Consider the following 20363-nt stretch of genomic DNA (forward strand, 5'->3'; position numbering starts at 1 on the left):
CTATGTGGGTGAAATGATGATACCATGCCAAGTTTCAACATTTTCAGAGTTCATTTTGTAGTGATTTTCAATTTCACGGTCATTTAGCTCTCTAAACAAATCGGTAAATGAATGAAAAACAACAAAATGATGTCAGAACGTGTTGAAAATTGATGACTTCGCTTTGAATGGTGCATACGGAACGCAAAAAAGTCTGGAGTTCAAATAAGTTTAAAAAAATGAAGCACCCGTGTAACAGATGCTAAGTCAGCAGAGAGTGAGGGGCGGCCGGCGGGGGAGGACCGGCGCGGGGGGATTGAGGGGGAGACCGAGTGAGTGGAGAGAGTGAGGGGCGGCCGGCGGGGGAGGACCGGCGCGGGGGGATTGAGGGGGAGACCGAGTGAGTGGAGAGAGTGAGGGCGTAAACATGTAAAATATACATAAAAAATACATTGATTATCAATGATCTTTTTGTGTACAATCTGAATTATCAGTATGAGTCCTCAACGGTTTAGAAACCGGTGAAGACTCATATTGCGACCACAAATTCTACACATAGAGTTCAATGAAGACCAAGTGCTTGTGATAGTTTGAGAAGTAACATATTCAAGGTGGTAAAAATCTTGCTAGGGGAGCGAGGTGGGACTAAGATCAGCCTGCCACAACCTCTTTACTACCAGTTCTTGCCACGAACCGGTACTAAAGGGGCTGGCCGGGCCCCAGCCTCTTTAGTGGCCGGAATGTGGTAATAAGCCGGGATTTGCTGTATACTTCAGATATCAAAATAGTCAACGTGTATCTTATCGTCAGTTCTCTAAAGTATGCTTTACACACTATTTGAAGTTATGTTTATCACATAATTTAGCTATGTATGTTTGTCATTTCTTCAGTATAACTTAGTCCTAAAAATTGTAGAAATAGTGCTCGAAACATAGATAGCCTATTTTGTGCTTAGATCGCCATTTCTAAAATTTTAGGACTAAGTTGTACTCAAATTGCATGTAGGGTGATATGGCAATTCGTAGGAGTTCCTAGGGGTGATTTGTAGTATAAAAGCACAATCTGGCGCACAAGTAAGGTTCTTTTTGGGCATGGAATCAACCTGGAAAATATATCTATTATGTTGTTTATGGAGTGTTGCCACCTTTTAAAATAACTTCAAATAATAAAGTATATATTATATTAAAAAGAAATAAAAATGAACCCTTTCTATGTATTGACATTTACAACTTTTTCACAAGTGCATTGCGAACATTTTCTGAATTTCTCACATTGATTTGATACCCAAACCAAAAGCTTCTGCACTACATATGTCCCCAACAGAGGCCTCATAGATGTGCATATAAACAATAAATTCAGTTTTGTCTTAGTTCAGGAGTTACTGTGAGGAATATACTAGTACACAAAACTATGTTTAGCAACCAACTCTTAACTCTTTAGGGTGAATTTTTGGCACATCAGATATTGATGAACTAGTCAATGGGTTTACAATTTTTCAAATGAACTTCACAAATTCACATGGCGTCTCCAATGCTCACAAAATAGTACATTGTGTGAGCATGCTAGTTCCTATATATGAATACTTCCCCTTAATTCCGCACAGAGGACATATAGGAATAAAATATTTCTACTCCTTGTAGTATCTGAGTCGATACATTTGCAAAAATGTGTGAAGATAGCTCAAGCTGTTACAGTGGAAAAAATGTGGCAAGATAGCGCATTCTGTTGCATTTGCAAAAATGTGGCAAGATAGCTCATTCTTGTAAGGAAGCCCGGTGTTGCTTCTCATGCCAAACGTCTTGTGGTTCGGTTCTTGAATTGTGTTGCTGTCCTATCATGCAGTTTTTTTTAGAATTTCAGATGTGCATCTGGTGCTGCATGTGCTAGACTTGTTGGCTTTATTGAGCTGAAAATTTGGTCATGTGAGCTGTGCAACACAAGTGTAGTGGCTACCTCTTTAGTGAAATGTTCATACCTGCAAGTTTTCAATAATGTGTAAATGTACATGTACATGTACAAAATGATCCACTGCATATACTTTTTATTCATATGCATCTGCCCATTTTTCTTGGTGACATTTCTGTTTCTTGAATCCAGGTATATAAATTCAGCATGGTTTGATGGACCCTAGTATCTATTACTGTCATCTGCTACTTTGTTCTTTATATTTTATTCACGCCACCTGAATTAACAGAGAAAATCATAAGTGAAGGTCTGATATCCAAAATTTTATGTTGTCCTGTACATTATTTACATATGTTTTTGAACATTTTTTATTTGCTTTTGAAAGGTTCATTGAAAATGAAGTGGAAGAATTACCAAGGTGCTTAATCAATGTATGGAATCGAAAGAATACATGGAAATCAGAAATGCCCTTATTGTGCTCAGAAAGATTACTAGTATATTTCCTGTGATTCGAAAAAGTGGTATCAACCTCGAGAAAAGGGTAAATACATCATTACTCACCATTTATGATATGCTGCTGGCCTAAAGGGGAACAAGAGGGATGATCTGAAAGTACTGACAATTGGTGTACCTGCTGCTCTCAAGGTAAGTGTTACCACTTCTTCTGCTGCCTTTTTTTCCTTATCTGGAGACAATCATTTGTTATGATTATAACATATATGTGTGGATTGAGGTGCCTGCAAAACCTATTGCTCGTAAATAGAAACACTAAAAAAAGTTATTTCCCAACCACTATGATTAACTGGAGCATAACTATTCTTTGGATCTCCTACAGGAAATTAATCTGCAGATCTCTTAGCAGCAAAAGATCATAGCGTTCATGCAAAATCTACAGAGGGTAGGCAAATGCAATGAAAACCTGATGCTCAACATAAGAAGAATGTCTCGTCTACAAAAGGATCTGATAATCTTCCTCTGCACAGAGAAATGGTTCAGGGATTGCATGCGTTGCAGATGAACCTTCAAAAAATTTGTCCAATGATGGAGTTAAAGTCTTCAAGCCTACTGCAGAACCTGAGGTACCTCTCAGTTTATAGTGTGGAAAGTAACAATAGGGTAATTTATATGAAAAGATCATGTGAGCTTGGCTCCAAAAAGGTGTTTGGAATTGCAAAAACTTCCTGAAAGGGTGTATATTGCAGTAGTATGTGTATTTGTATGTTTTCATGCAAAATTTAACATTAATGGCCTGTCCATGCGCTATAAACGATTCAAAAATAATTTCTATTTTAGCCTTTCATCCTTGTCTTTTTTTCCGCAGAAGGCAAATAGATATACTTTTTTTCACAATTTTTTGCTAAGTGTATTTCTACGTATTAAAGTTTAGGATTTCTTTTTGAAACTTTCAAACACACTTCACAACAACAACAACAACAACAACAACAACAACAACAACAACAAAGCCTTTAGTCCCAAATAAGTTGGGGTAGGCTAGAGGTGAAACCCATAAGATCTCGCAACCTCATGGTTCTGGCACATGTATAGCAAGCTTTCACGCACCCCTGTCCATGGCTAGTTCTCTGGTGATACTCCATTCCTTCAGATCTCTCTTTAAGGACTCCTCCAATGTCAAGTTCGGTCTACCCCGACCTCTCTTGACATTATCGGCACGCTTTAGCCGTCCGCTATGCACTAGCGCTTCTGGGGGTTGCGTTGAATATGCCCAACCATCTAAGACGATATTGGACAAACTTCTCTTCAATTGGCGGTACCCCAATTCTATCTCGTATATCATCGTTCCGGACTCGGTCCTTTCTTGTGTGGCAATACATCCATCTCAACATGCGCATCTCCGCCACACCTAACTGTTGAACATGTCGCCGTTTAGTCAGCGAACACTCACTGCCATAGAACATTGCAGGTTGAACCGCCGTCCTATAGAACTTGCCTTGTAGCTTTTGTGGCACTCTCTTGTCACAGAGAATGCTAGAAGTTTTGTGCCACTTCATCCATTTGGCTTTGATTTGATGATTCATATCTTTATCGATATCCCCATCCTTCTGCAGCATAGACCCCAAATATTTAAAGGTGTCCTTCCGAGGCACCACCTGCCCATCAAAGCTAACCTCCTCCTCATGCCTAGTAGTACTGAAACCGCACCTCATGTACTCGGTTTTAGTTCTACTAAGTCTAATACCTTTTGATTCCAAGGTTTATCTCCATAGCTCTTAACTTCCTATTGACCCCGTCCGACTATCATCGACTAGAACCACATCATCCTCAAAGAGCATACACCATTGGATATCTCCTTGTATATCCCTTGTGACCTCATCCATCTCCAGAGTGAAAAGATAAGGTCTCAAAGCTGACCCCTGGTGCAGTCCTAATTTAATCGGGAAGTCATCAGTGTCGCCATCACTTGTCCAAACACTTGTCCTTAATGTACTTTACTAGAACTTTGTGTTTCTCCAAGGCCCACCACATGACATATCGCAGTATCTTATCGTATGCCTTCTCTAATTTAATGAACACCATATGTAGGTCCTTTTGCTCCCTCTATCTCTCCATGAGTTGTCGTACCAAGAAAATGGCTTCCATGGTCGACCTCTCAGGCATGAAACCAAACTGATTTTTGGTCACACTTGTCATACTTCTTAAGCGGTGCTCAATGACTCTCTCCCATAGCTTCATTGTATGGCTAATGAGCTTAATTCCATGGTAATTAGTACAACTCTGAAGATCCCCTTGTCCTTGAAGATTGGTACTGATATACTCCTCCATTCTTCTGGCATCTTGTTTGCCTGAAAAATGAGGTTGAAAAGCTTAGTTAGCCATACTATAGATATGTCTCAGAGGCCTCTCCACACATCAATGGGGATACAATCAGCGCCCATTGCCTTTCCTCCTTTCATCGCTTTTAAAGCCTCCTTGACCTTCGGCTCTTGGACTCACCTAACAAAATGCCTGCTAGTATCATCAAAGGAGTTGCCGAGTTCAATGGTAGAGTTCTCATTATCCCCATTGAACATCTTGTCGAAGTACTCCCGCCATCTGTGCTTAATCTCCTCGTCCTTCACCAGGAGATGGTCTGCTCCATCCTTGATGCATTGGACTTGGTCAACATCCCTCGCCTTCCACTCTCAGATCTTGGCCATCTTATGGATGGCTCTTTCGCCTTTCTTCGTGTCTAACCGCTGGTAGAGGTCCTCATACGTCCGACCCCTGCTTCACTCACAGCTCGCTTTGCGGCCTTCTTTGCCACCTTGTACTTCTCTATGTTGTCTGCACTCCTATCTAGGTAGAGGCGTCTAAAACAATCTTTCTTCTCCTTAATAGCCTTCTGGACATCATCATTCCACCCCCAGGTATCTTTAGCTTCTCTTCTATCTCCCTTGGACACTCCAAACTTCTCTAAGGCCACCTTATGAATGCAAGTCGCCATCTTCATCCACATATTGTTTGCATCACCTCCTTCCTCCCAAGGGTCCTCCTTAATGACCCTCTCCTTGAACGCCTAAGCTACCTTCCCCTTGAGCTTCCACCACTTCGTTTGAGCGACTTCGGCACGCTTATCCCACTGGACACAAATCTGAAAGCAAAAGTTAGCCACAACGAGCTTACGTTGAGGGACACCACTCTCTCTAGGTATCACCTTACAATCTAGGCACGCACGCCTGTATTCTCTCCTCGAGAGGACGAAATCAATCTGGCTAGAGTGTTGACCACTACTAAAAGTCACTAGATGTGATTCTCTCTTTTGAAAGAGGGTGTTAGCTATGATCATGTCGTTGGCTAGAGCAAAGCTTAATACATCTTCTCCTTCTCGATTCCTGATGCCATAGCCAAAGCCCTCATGCTTCCCTTCAAAACCTGTGTTAGATGTAACCACGTGGCCATTGAGGTCTCCTCCTATGAAGAGCTTCTCACCAATTGTTACACTCCTGACCATGTCCCCCAGGCCTTCCTAGAATTCCCTCTTGGTGTTCTCATTGTGGCCTACTTGTAGGGCATACGCGCTGATGACATTGAGAACTAAGTCCCCAACTACCAGCTTGACTGGGATAATCCGGTCCTCATGTCTCTTGACGTCTACCACTCCATGCTTGAGGCTCTTGTTGAGCAAGATGCCTACTCCATTTCTATTTGCAGTCGTCCCTGCGTACCATAGCTTGAAGCCGGTATCCTCGACCTCCTTCCCCTTCTGTCCCCTTCATTTGGTTTCTTGGACGCAAAGGATATCAACACCTCTCCTCCTCGCTGTATCAACTAGCTCCCGAAGCTTACCTATCAGGGACCCTACGTGCCAGCTACGTAAGCGGATCCTCCTAGGCCCGACTAGCTTCCTTACCCTTCGCACTCGTCGAGTCAAATGCAAAGACCCTTGCTCACTTTCCAGTACACCGGGGCGTTGATGTACCGCGCCACTAAGGATGCGATGACCTGATCCTTGCTCACTTGCCGCCCGACACTTACCCATTTGACACCACACCTAGGTTCCGATGTGGCGCGTCGTTGAGAGGGTTACGCCCCAACGAAAATCTTTTGGGTTTCATCTCCATAAAAGTGACTGAGTTTTCACGTTGGCTCGCCAAGCCTATCACAACCCTCCTCCTTTACACGGGCTTGGGACCGGCTATGTTGAAACAAGATAGGCGGAGTTAAACTTTCGAACACACTTCTTATTTAAAAATTTCAAAACAACGGTGTCAGGTGTTCTTGGTAGCACAAAAACCATGTCATCAATTTATGGTCCCTTGGTATATCATGGAACATGGCATTTACTAATGAGCCTTTTAGACTTTAGTACTCAAAATTTGGTTTGCATTGTTTCTAATCATTTTTACTGCAACAGACAAGCGTGCTGTACTCAATGCTGTAGAGGTATGTAAGAATGATGCGAGAAGGAAGAAGCAAACCTGGGAAATCTACCAGCAGGGGTCTTAATCGACAAGCTTATTGATAGAGAAGTATTTTCTCAGGCAACTGACAGTGTGCTGGACACTAGTCCCACTAGTTGGTTTGTGACGGTGTGCTGGCACCAATGGTAATGTACATCCAGCGCCATGGAAGGTATCAGCGTCCTCCCAAAGATCAACAGTGTTGGCTAGTGTTATGACCGGCCAGGTCTATGGCCGCCGCAGGCCCAACAGGCAGGCTTAGGCCCGCAAGTTACCTTAGTTTTATTCAGATTAGGCAAGTTATCTCAGGATTGATTCTTCTACAAGTTATCTAGGATATAAATATAGATTGTAAGACTCTTTTGGATGCAAGCAATAAAGACTATTATTATCTTTTGTTGCCCGGCTCCTAGAGGAGCCGGAAACCCTAGCCGCCGCAACCTAGCCGCCGCCGCCCTCAACCCTAGCCGCGACGGCGCCCTGCCGCCGGCGCGCCCGCTCCTCGCCGCGCCCACTTCCTCTTTGCCCCTACAACCTACGCAGTAGAGCCGGTAGGAACCCTAGTCCTACCAATTTGGTATTCAGAGACCACGTTGCGATCATGTCGATGCCGCCATCACCGCCGCCGCTGCCCGTCGGCACCACCGCGCCCATGACGACGGCGCCAAGCATCACCGCGCCGACCGCATCCGCCGGGACCTCGCTGGCGTGTCCCGTCTCCTCCTCGGCACCACCTGCACTGGCGTCTCCGGGCGCATCTCCACCACCACCGCTGGCCGCCTTGTCTCCGGAGCAACTCGCCGCCACGCTACATCACCTCGTCACCGCCGTCCACGGGCTTCAGCTCCACCAGCAATATGGGGCCGGGGCCTATGCTCAACCGCCATCGGCCCCGATCGCCGCCCCTGGTATTCTCCTACAGCAGCAGCCGCAGTACGGGGCGGGGCGAGCCCCTTCGTGCCACCACCAGGACCGTACCCGGCCGCGTACGGCGGGCCCCTGTTCGGGCCGATCCAGGCGGGATTGGCATCCGGGCCAGCGCCGGCCGCGGCGCCCCTCTGGCCTTTGCCGCCGGCCATCTCGGCCGCCTCCTGGCTGCAGCAGCCGCCGCCCACCGTCTGGCCGGTTCAGCAGACGCTGTTCCCCGCATGGCCGGCCCAGCAGCCGCCGCCGCCGGCGTCCCAGGGCCTGCGTCCACCGCCGTTCTCCGTGCCCTCATCAGCCGGGACCACCTCGGGCGCGGCCTTGACTACCGGGTTACCGATCCATCAGGTCCGGTTTCCCCCGTCCCCGTCCCCCCTGCCAGCATGGGCGGCGGGGTCTTCGCCTTCACCGGTCTACACCACGACCCCGGTTGAGCCGACTCCGTTTCCGCAGTTCGGCGGGCCATCCGGCCCCGCCGGCCAGTACCCGGACTACTCCGATCAGGCACCTCCGGCTTCACTCTTCCGAGCCCCCGCGCCTGCTCAGCACGGCGGGCCGCAGCAGACACCGCCGCGGTTCGCCAAACTCGACTTCGCCACCTACGAGGGCACGGAGGACCCCCTCAACTGGCTCAACCAGTGCGAACAGTTCTTTCGAGGGCAGCGGACGCTCGCTTCAGATCGTACCTGGCTCGCGTCCTATCATCTTCGAGGCGCAGCACAGACCTGGTACTACGCCCTCGAGCAGGACGAGGGCGGCATGCCACCGTGGGAGCGCTTCCAGGAGCTCTGTCTTCTCCGTTTTGGGCCTCCTATCCGCGGGAGCCGACTGGCGGCCCTCGGCCGTTTACCATTCACATCTACGGTGCAGGACTACGCCGATCGCTTCCAGGCCCTGGCATGCCACGCGCCGGGCGTCTCCGCGACCCAGCGCGCCGAGCTCTTTGTGGGCGGTCTGCCGGACCATATCCGCGTGGACGTCGAGCTCCGGGATCCCCCCGATCTCCAGACGGCCATGTACTACGCCCGGGCCTTCGAGCAGCGGGCCCAGGCACTGCAGCCGCCACTCGGACGGAGTGGCCGCCAGCCCAGTCGGCCAGCACCGACTTCCTCAGCCCCGGGTCGGCCTCTCCCATCCGCGACGGCCACATCCCCGGCTGCCACACGGCCCTTCCGTCGGCTGTCACCGGCCGAGCAGCAGGAGCGTCGCCGTCAGGGTCTCTGCTTCAACTGCGATGAGCCCTATACGCCGACCCATGTCTGCCCCCGCCTCTTTTATTTAGAGACGGTCGACTACACCGAGGAGAACGACTCGCCCGACCCGTTACATCCGCCTGCGGCGCCCGAGGACGCGGCCGCGGATTCCGCAGCGACGGCGTGCGTCGTCTCCCTTCACGCCCTGGCCGGCATCCGGGGCGAGCAGACCATGCTGCTGCCGGTGACGATCCATGGCGAGCGCCTGGTGGCCCTGCTAGATACGGGCTCCACACACAACTTTCTGCCCGAATCGACCATGCGTCGGCTAGCCCTCCCGACGACGGGCGGGGAGCGCCTGCGGATCACAGTGGCGAACGGTGATCGCCTCCGGTGCCATGGGCTAGCCCGCGACGTTCCCATCTCCATCGGCGGCGAACACTTTTCCATCACTTGTGCAGGGATCGATCTCGGCTGCTTCGACTTCATCCTCGGGGTGGACTTTCTCCGGACCCTCGGCCCCATCCTATGGGATTTCGACGCACTCATGATGACATTCTGGCGGCAGGGCCGCCGCATCCGGTGGGAGGGCATTGGGGGCGCCGCGGCTGCTGTGCCACATCTCCAGCTGGCTGCCGCGTCCTCGGAGGCTGAGCACCCCCTGCTGGATTCTCTTCTGGAGCAGCATAGCGACCTCTTCGACGCTCCGCGGGGTCTTCCGCCTGCCCGGGTGTACGACCATCATATTCACCTCGTACCAGGCTCCACTCCGGTGGCGGTACGGCCCTACCGCTACCCCCAGCTGCAGAAGGATGAGTTGGAGCGCCAGTGTGCCCTGATGCTCGCCGCAGGCATCATCCGGATCTCCACGTCACCCTTCACGGCGCCGGTGCTTCTCGTCCGTAAGTCCGACGGCACATGGCGCTTCTGCATCGACTACCGCGCCCTCAACGCACTCACGCTCAAGGACAAGTTCCCTATACCGGTGGTCGACGAGCTCTTGGATGAGCTCCATGGGGCACGCTTCTTCACCAAGCTCGATCTTCGGTCGGGCTATCATCAGGTGCGCATGCATCCGGACGACATCGCCAAGACGGCGTTTCGCACCCACCATGGCCACTTCGAGTTCTTGGTGATGCCTTTCGGCCTCGCCAACGCCCCGGCGACTTTCCAAGCCCTGATGAACGACGTCCTTCGACCCTACTTACGGCGGTTTGTGCTTGTTTTCTTTGATGACATTCTTATCTACAGCGCCACCTGGGCCGAACATCTCCAGCACGTCGCCATCGTCTTCAACGAGCTTCGGGCGCACCACCTCCACCTTAAGCGCTCAAAGTGCTCGTTCGGGACACCTACCGTCGCCTACCTCGGCCATGTCATCTCGGCCGACGGAGTGGCTATGGACGCCGATAAGGTGGCGGCCGTCTCCGCCTGGCCGACGCCTCACTCACCGCGGGCTCTCCGCGGGTTCCTCGGACTCGCTGGCTACTACCGGAAATTTATCCGGGAGTTCGGACTCATCGCGGCGCCCCTCACGCGGTTGCTTCGCCGCGACGCCTTCGCCTGGGACGCTGAGGCGACGACGGCATTCGAGGCCCTCAAGGGGGCCCTCACGACGGGCCCCGTCCTCCAGATGCCCGACTTCGACCGTCCGTTCGTGGTGGACTGTGACGCCTCGGGCGCCGGGTTCGGCGCCGTACTTCATCAGGGCGATGGGCCCCTCGCCTTCTTCAGCCGGCCTTTCGCTCCGCGCCATCTTAAGTTGGCCGCTTACGAGCGGGAGCTCATTGGCCTCGTCCAGGCCGTGCGTCATTGGCGGCCATACTTGTGGGGGCGGACCTTCCACATTCGCACGGACCACTACAGCCTGAAGTTCTTGCTGGATCAACGGCTGTCGACCGTACCGCAGCACCAGTGGATCAGCAAGCTCTTCGGCTTCGACTTCTCCGTCGAGTATCGGCCGGGCCGTCTTAACACCGTGGCCGACGCGCTATCCCGTCGCGATTCCGACCTCGCGCCAACCGCCGACGCGTCCGCCGGGACGGCCCTGTGCATCCGCTCCGGGCCATCGTTCGGTCTCTTCACCGACATTCGACGCGCCACTGCGACGGCCGATGACGCCGCACTTCTTCAGCAGCAGCTCGCGGTCGGCGACTTGGAGGAGCCCTGGCGCTTCTCTGACGGACTGCTCCTGCATGGACGCCGGATCTTTGTTCCGGCGCATGATGATCTCCGTCACCAGGTGTTGCAGCTCGCTCACTCGGCGGGCCATGAGGGTGTGCAGAAAACCCTCCATCGTCTTCGCGCCGACTTCTACATCCCTGGCGATCGTGCCCTGGTCCGCGACTGGGTTCGGTCTTGTCAGACTTGCCAGCGCAACAAGACAGAGACCCTGAGACCGGCGGGGCTCCTTCAGCCCTTGGAGGTGCCGTCTCAGGTTTGGGCGGATATCTCCTTGGACTTCATCGAGGGCCTTCCCAAGGTAGGGGGCAAGTCAGTCATCCTCACGGTGGTCGATCGCTTCTCTAAGTACGCCCACTTCATCGCGTTGGGCCATCCGTACACAGCGGCATCCGTGGCCGGGCTTTCTTCGACGGCATAGTCCGTCTACACGGGTTCCCGACGTCGATCATCAGTGATCGGGACCCAGTCTTCACGGGCCATGTCTGGCGCGACCTCTTCAGGATGACGGGTGTCCAGCTCCGCCTGAGTACGGTGTTCCATCCTCAGACGAACGGTCAGTCTGAGGTGGTTAACAAGGTCATTGCCATGTATTTGCGTTGTGTGACAGGTGATCGACCTCGCGCTTAGGTGGACTGGCTATCTTGGGCGGAGTACTGCTACAACACTTCTTATCACTCCGCCCTGCGCGCGACGCCATTTGAGGTGGTCTATGGTCGACCACCCCCGCCTATACTTCCGGTCGACCCGGAGACCGCTCGGACAGCAGTAGCGGGTGACCTTATCCGCACCCGTGATGAGATGCTGGCTGAGGTCCGTCAGCGTCTCCTTCAGGCCCAGCAGACGGCCAAGCACTACTACGACGATCATCATCGCGAGGCGGAGTTCGCAGTGGGTGACTGGGTGTGGCTGCGTCTTCTCCACCGCTCTACGCAGTCACTGGACCCGCGCGCAAAGCGCAAGCTTGGCCCTCGCTACGCCGGGCCCTTCCCTGTCGTGGAGCGCATTGGGAAGGTGGCCTATCGTCTTCAGCTTCCAGCCCGCGCCCGCATCCACGACGTGTTCCATGTGGGGCTGCTCAAACCTTTCCGTGGCGAGCCACCGGCGGCTCCTCCGACGCTTCCTCCAACCGCCGATGGTCGCATTCTTCCAGAGCCAGCAAAGGTGTTGCAGGCTCAGCTCCGTCGTGGCGTCTGGTTCATCCTAATTCAGTGGGCGGGCCTTCCGGAGGAAGAGGCGACTTGGGAGCAGCGTGAGGATTTCCGTCAACACTATCCAGACTTTCAGCTCGAGGACGAGCTGTTTGCGCAGGCGGGGAGAGATGTTATGACCGGCCAGGTCTATGGCCGCCGCAGGCCCAACAGGCAGGCTTAGGCCCGCAAGTTACCTTAGTTTTATTCAGATTAGGCAAGTTATCTCAGGATTGATTCTTCTACAAGTTATCTAGGATATAAATATAGATTGTAAGACTCTTTTGGATGCAAGCAATAAAGACTATTATTATCTTTTGTTGTCCGGCTCCTAGAGGAGCCGGAAACCCTAGCCGCCGCAACCTAGCCGCCACCGCCCTCAACCCTAGCCGCGACGGCGCCCTGCCGCCGGCGCGCCCGCTCCTCGCCGCGCCCACTTCCTCTTTGCCCCTACAACCTACGCAGTAGAGCCGGTAGGAACCCTAGTCCTACCAGCTAGACAGTAATGGAACAGCTAATCCCACCAGTGAAGGTCAATCTGCTGACTTGATTGATTCTACCATGAAAAACAAAAAAGATCTATTCCCATTGAGGAACAAGAGAGAACAGGTAAACAAAAGAAAGGGAGACTGAAGGCCGGGATGGTTACTTGACAGAACACCATACAGACAAAGAAAAAAAATTGTACTCGCGGTTAGTAGATAAAATTCGTTGTGTGGGTCATGAGAGGCCAGGTTTATGCGCCTTGGTTGGTTGGTAACGAATGTAATTAGGGATGCCAGGTATGGCGTCAAGCTTCACCGAATTGTATTTTGGGTCTTGTTTTGACTGACATTTCTAAACTCTTTGAAGAAATACTCATTGTTCGCTCGATCGTTGGGGAGGCCAGGCCCCTGCTCGCCCCCTTGTCTCTGCCACTGTCGGTGGGCAGGCTACCTCGCATGTTTAGACCGTCACCAAGCTGTGTGGATCTGTCATCACCAGAACGCGGATCCATCCCCTCACCAGATGTGGACATGGGTTGGCGCAAGATCTTCTAACCAAAATTTTCATCTCCTTTGATGGTGGGAGACAGCACAAGGAACAGGAGGTCATCATGCAGCAATTATCAAAGAAATTCGTGCTAGGGTAGTGCAGTTATTTGAAGCTTAAGTTTATTTATGAAAGTATAAGTAGAAATTTGGCAGACATGTTTGGCTGCTTCAGCCACATGACATTGTAAGTGTCCGTTGGGATATTGATATTCAATAATAAAGAGCCTAGTAGGGGTGTTGTGAGCGGTGATACTCTTTGGGGGATAAAACAACAGTTTTACTAAAAATCAGTCATCTATTTTCAAATTGGCGTCAGGTCGTTTTTTCAGTCGTATGATTTTGTTCTGAGATCTGCGCTGGTCTGGTGATTTTTTCAGGCCCACTTTGTCTCGGTGCGTATCTGTGGATCCGTTTTGGTCATTTCCGCGCCCGATTCGCTCTGTTTTTCCGAGGCCCTGTGGAGGCTCTGGTCACTTCTCCACCCAAATCTGACAACGTGCTCCAGCCGATGGCCGACCTACGGCGGGGGCCTCCCTTTCTTCTCTCCGTTTGCTGCCTCTCCCCTAGCATGCGTGTCCCTTCCATGGCGCCTTCTCTCTCTCCCTCCCCTCCCATGGTGCCCCTCCCTCCCTTCCCATGGCACGCCTCCCTCTCCCTCTGTTCCTCACATGTCGCCCCTCTCCCTCCCTTCTTCCTATGGCGCTTCATTCCTCTGTCTTGGTGTCTGTCCCTCTCTCTTTTTGAACCCTAGAACACAAGCAGGTCTCAAATCCTAATTATCTCTATTTTTATAGGTTAATTCAGGTTCAGTTTTGCAAATTTGCAGCAATCAAGTCCTAATCCCTTTCTGCTGTTTCAGGTTGATTGGAGTTCAGTTTTGCAAGTCTGCGGCAGTCAATTAAAAAGAAGGTGACACCAATGCTATGTGAGGTGACATTTTGTTACTTTGTTGTGTCTAAATGGAACTGAAATGCTACCGTGTGCTTATTTTTTTAAAAGTGAAAGTCATGCTATCTTGTAAAGATAGTATAATACATATTCTAGGTACTAGATGTTCTGTTTTGATTCATGGTGTCCATGAATGTTGCAGTCTTGTGTGACATTCTGCACATATGAAAATCTGCAGCAATTTGCTATAAGCAGTACCCTGAATCCCATAGTCTGAGGTCTTCCATCATTTTATTATCTCCCTATACCTTTCCCAAGTTTTTTTTTCACACAAGCCCCTGTTTCTCGCTCATTAAGCTTGTACAGCGAGTATGCATGTCAGTGTTTCAGCCTTAGTAGTTGTCAGTATCACTATGCATCAGTCATCTGCATTGTTTCATTCTTTAGTTATTATTTATAATTAATTTGCCTTACTATTTATCATTTTCCAGTTTCCATATCATTCTTCATTTATCAGTCCAGTTATTCTCCATGTTGATTTCAGTATTTCACTGATTACTTTCATTTTTTCAATTTGTCCATGACAATTTTGTCGAGAAGGCGTTGCAGGTTGGGCCGCTGGAGTAAGAAGCTGCTTCTCCTGCTGCTGCATAGTGAGTAGTGTCTCATGTCTGCTTAGTTAGTGATTGCTTAGTACTCCTTTCTTTGTTAGTGATTGCTTAGTCCCGCTTTCTTCTTTCTTACAAACTGATGCAAAGATTCTGCACATAGGCCTTCTAGTTCACGCAAACTTATCCAAATAATCCAGTCAGCCCAGTCACTATTAGCACTTCGGATCTGCACCAAATATGACATGGTGCGTGTGGCATCTATCATATTAGTATATATGGTTAGTTGTATCATGTTGGTACTATAGCAAATAGCAAATCTTGGATCTTCCACTAGTATATCTAAAGCAGAATTGCACAAGCCAAGCTGAAAGAGATAGGGAGGTAGTGTCTACGATATAACAAAGGCTAGCTCAGAGAGTGGCAGGGAGCTAGCCTAGTCCGGTGATGGACTCTCCCATGGGCTCCTGGTGGTTGCAGTGGTCGCCGTCCTCCTCTGCTACCCTTTTATTTTATTTGCTTCATTATACATTTTTGTTGTTATTCAGTTTTGAGCATGCATGGATACTTGTTTCATGGTACTTTTTAGCATATACATTCAGATTTTGTTTTCTAGTTTTTGGGGGCGAAATCGAACTTGGTAAATCACATGGAGGTTCCCCCTTGTGGGCTAGTTCAGTATGTGTTGTCATGTTTTTGTGCGGGTATTTTCACTATTTTTCTAGCTTAATATGACCTTTTGCAGTCCAGGATTCACGCCCCCCCCCCCCCCCCCCCCCCGAGATTATGTTTGTGTTTTGGTTAGTGTTACCTGAAATCTCATCCCATCCTTCCATGTGAGATCATATTTTTTGTTTCTCATCGTTTTGCAGCAGCAAGGGTTGTGGTTTCTATGGGGCAGAGGTCGTCTAGGGGATGCTATGAACCCAACTTAGGTCCTGGTGATGGTTTCTAAAACAGTGAGACTTGCGGGGAGAGCAGTGCTCATGTTTTAGCCTTGTTTAGTTGTATTGCACTCCAGATCTGATCTTGTTTAGTCTTTAGTAAAAAAAATCACCCAACTGCTTCAAGTTTATTCAATCTTAGCAGTAATACAGAAAATCATTAGTTATCAGTGTTTTTGTGTTTAATCCAATCTTATCTATCATTTTTTTTGTCAGCCTTCTTTCTCCCTGTTTTTAGTTCTGTTATCTGTTTTTTTAGATCATTGGTTATCATTCATAATTCAGTGTGTTTGTATTTAGTTTATCATTCAGCTTTGTATTTATTTTTTGTCTGTCATCTTCTTCTAGTTGATCAGTCCATATTGTCTTTCTTATCGGTTTTGTCATTAGTAATTAGTTACTAGTCTTGTTTTGTCCTCTATGTTAGTTAGTTCATCAGTGTATTTAGTTTTTAGTTATAATTTATAATTATTTTGCCTTACTATTTAGCATTTTCCAGTTTCCATATCATTCTTCATTTATCAGTCATCTGCATTGTTTCTTTCTCCCTGTTTTTAGTTCTCAGTTATCTTTTCTTAGATCATTATTTAGCATTCATATGTCAGTGTGTTTGTATTTAGTTTATCATTTAGTCTTTGTATTTATTTTCTGTCTGTCATCTTCTTCTAGTTGATCAGTCCATGGTCTTTCTTATCGATTTTGTCATTAGTAATTAGTTATTAGTCTTGTTTTGTCCTCTATGTTAGTTAGTTCATCAGTGTATTTACTTTTCAGATTTTAAGCCTCTTTTTATTTCTTAGTAAATGTTAGTTTATTAGTCTTGTTTTTGCATTAATTAGTTTTGAAAAACTAACCCTATCTGTGTGTTGATTCCTCAGTTTTTCTTTTATTGTTTTCAATCTTGTTCATCAGTTCCTTTCAGATTTTTTGCTCAATTTGTGTATTTTTAAAATTAAACCGTATCAGTCTTCCATTTTTTAGGTCGATCAGTTTCATTCTTTGTTTTAATCTAGGTGTATTTGTTTATATCTAGAGCTCCCAATTAACCTGATTTATGAGAAAAGTTTTCATGGTCCAAACAACGCCTAAATTGGTTTCGATTATGAGGCTATGCCTTTTTTTAAATTATGGTTCTAAAAGCCAGGGCACACGTGCAACGAATTTTTCAGTGTCACGCTAGCGAAAGCCTTTTCATTAATGTGTTCACTTATTAGGTCTTCAGTCATTCGATTGTCATCTTGAGTCGTTGTAGTTCACTTATTAGGTTTACAGTCTTCTTTTCTCTTCTGCTATCTGTTTTATTCAGTCATTATTGTTCAAATTTCCTCTAATTTTCTTCATTTTATTCAAGTATAATTTTTCCTTGATCTTCTTTTGCTTAGTTACTCTTAGTTCTAGGCCATACAGAATGCTTAGTCATTCTTAGTTTTAGTAAATCTTCATTTATCAACAGTTTTTTATAGTTTGTTTTTACGTATAATTAGTTAACCCTAGTTGTACTCATATTGGATCTTACATGCTTATTCCTATCTAGTTTTCGGTCAGAGACCAGATGAAAGTAGTTTTCAGACCAGTATTACTACATATAGAAGAAAGGTCAGCCAGCATAGCGCTGCAAGTTCCACATTGTGTGCTCGCGCTAGGGATGGAATGGAAGTGTCATAAATTATATCATGGGATCAGTGCTCCTTTTTCTATGAGCTTGTATCATTTAGCTATTATTCAGTTTCTTGGAGTTTAGGCTTGGAATGGATTCGCTATACCATGGATCATGTGTTAACTTGTATCAGTGTTGTACTGGCCTCTCATACTTTTACGATTTGGATGAATAAGGTAACAAATTTCTTCTTTTGCATCATTGTCCTTTCATACATTTCAGATTTTGATGAATTGCAGGAGATCCTTATATTATTTCTTCAGTGTTTTATCAGTCAGTGAGCTAGAACCTAGTTCTTGGTCAGTTTAATCTTTCTTCGGTTTCTATATGTTCCTAGGTGAATTATCAGTACTGTTCAGTGTTACATTCGGTGTTTCATTACTTTCTTTCTTCAGATTTGTCCATGCTTTTCAGTTGTGATATATGGCACTTTTGCAAACTGTTTTTTTTCTTCAGTTCTTCAAATTTTCTATCTAGTTTTTTTTCATTGTCTTATATCTCTCACTTTACTTCATTTGCTTTTTTGTACTCGTACTAATTCTCATTTCCTCATTATTATTCTTCAATCCTTTCTTTTTATATGACTTACCACTCTTTCAATCTTTTGCCCTTGTCATTTAATTTTTGCCAGTCTTGTCATTTAGCCATTCTTTTCTTATACTACTGTAGTAAGTTTGAGTGATGCAATTTTGAGTTTTGGTTCGCCTTGTCAATTGTGACAGCAGGGCCATTCTCAGTTCCTGATTTTTTTTCTTGCAGGGTGTTATTTAATTATTTAATTGAACGGTTCAGAGTTTGAAGATGTTACTTAGGGACAACCAGAATTGTTCGATATTTCTCTGAAAATAAAAGAACCGCTTGATTATATAGAAGACATGTGTCGACCATTGCTGAATTTTTTATTGAAAAGGCAGCAAGTATTTTAGGGTACCACATAGTGAGAAGACACACAATACCAGAGAGCAAGTTGCGTCAATCTCTGAGAGATCACCAAAGTTCAGTTCGACTACTGTACGACATGTCACCTTCTGACATCAGCTGAACACTGCTATCGACATGTCACCTTCTGACATCAGCTGAACACTGCTATAACTAAATGCCAGTCTATAGTTGGCCAGCTATCCCTGAATAACTGGAGAAGGCAGGTCCGTAGTTTGGGTATAATCTAGTTTGAGTACTAAACAGAAGTGTATGTACACAGCAAGGTCTTTGTTCAGGTTCAGAGATACTTGTACTGTTTAGGTTTCAGAGACACTTGTAAACCATTAACTGAATTTAGGATTCTTGTGTCCACGGCCAAGGTCTATCAGCACAAAAGGCCAAGGTCACTAGTTTATTTTTTACATCTTTGTTTCAGTGTTGTATTCAGTCATCTTTCTCTCTATCATTGGTCATTCAGCTTTCAGTTATTAGCTTCATGATTAGTCATCTCTGTCTTGCATTGTTCTTCAGTCATGTTCAGTGTTATTCAGCGAACAGAGGTAACTGATATTCATGTTCACAGTATTATTATTTAGAATGTTACAGCTTTTGAGATTTTTTGTTTTTCTGCATGTTTCGAAATGCATGGCAGGAAGTAGTACGTGCAGCCTTTTTGTTTTTGAACAAGCAAAGGGAAATAAACATGCATGCTGGGGCAGATGGGTCTTCGGTGGTGCGGGGCTTTTTTGGGGTGTGTGGCTTGGTGTGTTCTGATGTGGGCTAACAGGTTTGGAGTCAAGCCCGGCAGGGGGAATTCGACTTAGACCGGGGATGAAAACAGTCTAATTTCCCCGAGCTGGGATAGAAACCCAAAATCAACTCAAGACACGTGGCAACAAATCATAGGACAGAAATTCGACCTAACCCCAAATAAAAATCAGACGACTTGAGAATAGACAGACCCTAAAACAATGTACATATGGCTATTTAATACTTCATCCATCCTAAAATGTAAGACCATTTTTGATAGAGATTTGCATGCCCGCCACGACTAGATGTGGCTCTTGTGGTATTTTTTTTCTCTAATACACAGGAGTGTACGTACTTTATATTGAAGAAGAGGATGGGGACAAAAGCCCCTCCACGCTGATGGTTGCACTCTCTGGATCAGCTTGTCCGCGGTCAGAATCCTCCCAAGGGACAGGTGTCAACATAATTTTTTTACTTTGCTTTCAGCCAAAGCCTTCCAGAAAGTTTGAGAGCAAGTGCTCGAGTAAGAGCCCCAAAACATTGCCTTGTAGGTTGAGCGCGTCGTATACATTCCATCCGTTGTCCAACACCAGGAGACGACATCTTGGTCTGTGGTATTTGCACCTCTCTGATCAACAACCATAATTTGATGAATTCATGAACTAACTCAGTGGTGTTGACCTGACGGAGCGCAGAAATCCATTTGTTTCCCTGTAGGGCTGTGCAAACAGAGATGTTCCATTTGAACTTGTGGAACATGCTAGAAGCGACCTTAATAATCTAGTTCACATCACCATGTGATTTAACACCAATAGTTCACATCACCATGTGATTAGTTCACATCGCTATGTGACTAATACCCAAAGGGTTTTACTAGAGTCAATAATCTAGTTCACATCGCTATGTGATTAACACCCAAAGAGTACTAAGGTGTGATCATGTTTTGCTTGTGAGAGAAGCTTAGTCAATGAGTCTGTCACAATCAGAGCCGTATGTATTTTGCAAATTTCTATGTCTATAATGCTCTGCACGGAGCTACTCTAGCTAATTGCTCCCACTTTCAATATGTATCCAGATTGAGACTTAGAGTCATCCAGATCAGTGTCAAAGCTTGCATCGGCGTAACTCTTTGCGACGAACTCTTTATCACCTCGATAATCGAGAAATATCTCCTTATTCCACTACGGATAATTTTGACCGCTGTCTAGTGATCCACTCCTGGATCACTATTGTACCCTCTTACCAAACTCATGGCGAGGTTCACAATAGGTCTGGTACACAGCATAACATA

The 20363-nt window shown here is 47.3% G+C and overlaps 2 long non-coding RNA genes across 5 annotated transcripts; both read left to right on the forward strand.

Moving 5' to 3' along the window:
• Window positions 1-712: 712 nt before the first annotated feature.
• On the forward strand, window positions 713-6986 carry LOC123189721 (uncharacterized). Of its 4 annotated transcripts, XR_006495968.1 has the most exons (6): window positions 713-798; window positions 985-1052; window positions 2077-2191; window positions 2270-2529; window positions 2720-2963; window positions 6737-6986. It is a non-coding gene; the product is annotated as an uncharacterized lncRNA (long non-coding RNA). The 4 variants fall into 4 exon arrangements; XR_006495969.1 differs by lacking the exon at window positions 2077-2191; XR_006495967.1 differs by lacking the exon at window positions 985-1052.
• Window positions 6987-13751: 6765 nt separating this feature from the next.
• On the forward strand, window positions 13752-18813 carry LOC123189722 (uncharacterized). The gene is made up of 3 exons (XR_006495970.1): window positions 13752-14066; window positions 14164-14234; window positions 14793-18813. It is a non-coding gene; the product is annotated as an uncharacterized lncRNA (long non-coding RNA).
• The last annotated feature ends 1550 nt before the right edge of the window (window positions 18814-20363 follow it).

This window comes from Triticum aestivum, chromosome 2A (assembly GCF_018294505.1).
Source record: "Triticum aestivum cultivar Chinese Spring chromosome 2A, IWGSC CS RefSeq v2.1, whole genome shotgun sequence".
Taxonomy (NCBI): domain Eukaryota; kingdom Viridiplantae; phylum Streptophyta; class Magnoliopsida; order Poales; family Poaceae; genus Triticum; species Triticum aestivum.